Here is a 2,009-nt window from a genome sequence, read left to right as displayed (position 1 = left end):
TCGTCACGACGAGCCGATTAAAACATCGTTATTTACGAGGGCTTCTCGACTATTTCGGGCTTGCAATGGAAATGTCACGTCCACATGTACGAAGTATAACGTCTCTTATTAGACCCATATCCACATGATGATATGAAGTACGTAAGTTTTACTATCTCGGACGCTTTTTACCAGGAGCGCAAAGGGGTCATACCTGTGGAAATTATGCCTTTCCGACTTTTTGTAATGGATCGCAGAGATACTTCAGCATAAGAGGCAGCAAGTAGGTAACCTTGTTTTACTTTCCTGTCTTGCTTCTAGATGACACGATTTTATAATATTCCTTACTTCCTTATTCACTACCCTCACGGTAAATCGTCTGTCCCTTCTTACGTTCTGAAAAAATTGTGGAGGCAGACGATATACTTTCAGTGGCTAATGGCTCACCGGTTATTGAACTGTGCATTGGGTTTTTTGACAAAGAATAAACAAAACAAAAGAACTGTACATATGTATGTAAATGAAAACTATTACGTGCTAACGAAAATGGACGGAGCGCTTAAACAGCGAAAAAAAGAACACTGCTCAGTGATAGAAAACTTCAGTTTACATTACAGGCCGTACTCTTCGGATGGACAATACTTCCACTGCCCGTATGCGCCATGCCGAAGTGAGTATATGGCAGAACTGCCCTCCCGCTCCCCGCCTCACACATCCGTCAGTACCCGCGTGACGCGCGGCGCGAGAAACTGCGCCGCTACCACAAAGCCGCGCGACCTGGCGCAGGCGCGTGTCGCGTCCCAGTCGCGTCGCGTCGCAGTTTGCGCGGTCACATTTGAACCTGTGAAGTCGCAAAAACGCGCGCTGCGCTGCGCCTAGCCTTTAGAGTTGCCATTGAGAGACACACTCGTCGCTCAGTTCGCCGGCACAGCGCTACACTTGGGATTTCAAAGAGAACGGTAGGAAGGATTTTACCCCAGGATTTGCACTTTCACCCCTACAAAATCTAAACGGAACAGGTCCTTAAGGGAATAGATTATGTGATCCGCAGCCGCTTCTGATTAAAAGTTTTGGTCATGATTAGTCGGGACCAGGACATTGTAAACCGTTTGTGGATGAGGGATGAAGCTCACTTCTGTCTCTCCGGTTATGTGAACAAGCAGAACTTTCGATTTTGCAGTGATGTTAATACTAGAGAACTGCATCGGCAACCACTGCACTGGGCAAAAGTTACTGTGTGATTCGTAATGTCTTCAATTAGGGATCATAAGGCCAAACGATTTTTAAGTTGTAACAGTGACTTCGCAGAGATACGCTAGTAAGCATGAATATTGTCAGTCGTTTGTTTCCAAAGATATGGCCTCCCGAAATGGGTACATTGCATGGCCCTCTCGTTCACTGGACGTCACATGTTTGTGACTTTTTCTTTGGGGTTATCTGAAGCGGAAAGTTTAGCAAAATAACCAACCTCGAACAACTGAAGCCCTGAAAGAGTGGACGCGACAGGAAGTGTGATGAGTCAGTACAAGGTCAGGCTGGAGGAATGCGTGCTTCTAAGCGGACGCCATAATAAGACAGTTATCTTGAAAAAGTAACTGAGGAGGAGGAGGACATTAGTGTTTAACGTCCCGTCGACAACGAGGTCATTAGAGACGGAGCGCCAGCTCGGGTGAGGGAAGGATGGAGAAGGAAATCGGCCGTGCCCTTCAAAGGAACCATCCCGACATTTGCCTGAAGCGATTTAGGGAAATCACGGAAAACCTAAATCAGGACGGCCGGAGACGGGATTGAACCGTCGTCCTCCCGAATGCGAGTCCAGTGTGCTAACCACTGCTCCACCTCGCTCGGTGAAAAAATAACTGACGTTTTACTGTTACAGAAAACACTTTTTCGTATATTTTAAGATTATGAAATAGAAAAAGTGTCTTTATTTAACAGCTTTTCAAAAATCGCTCTTTATTATGCCTCACCCTGTAGTTGAAACTCTCTTCTTCATTTAGCTCATGAGGCCCTCAGCTTTAAAAGAATTT

Source organism: Schistocerca gregaria, unplaced genomic scaffold, assembly GCF_023897955.1.
Source record: "Schistocerca gregaria isolate iqSchGreg1 unplaced genomic scaffold, iqSchGreg1.2 ptg000362l, whole genome shotgun sequence".
Lineage (NCBI taxonomy): Eukaryota > Metazoa > Arthropoda > Insecta > Orthoptera > Acrididae > Schistocerca > Schistocerca gregaria.
Note: the sequence above shows the minus strand (reverse complement) of the source record.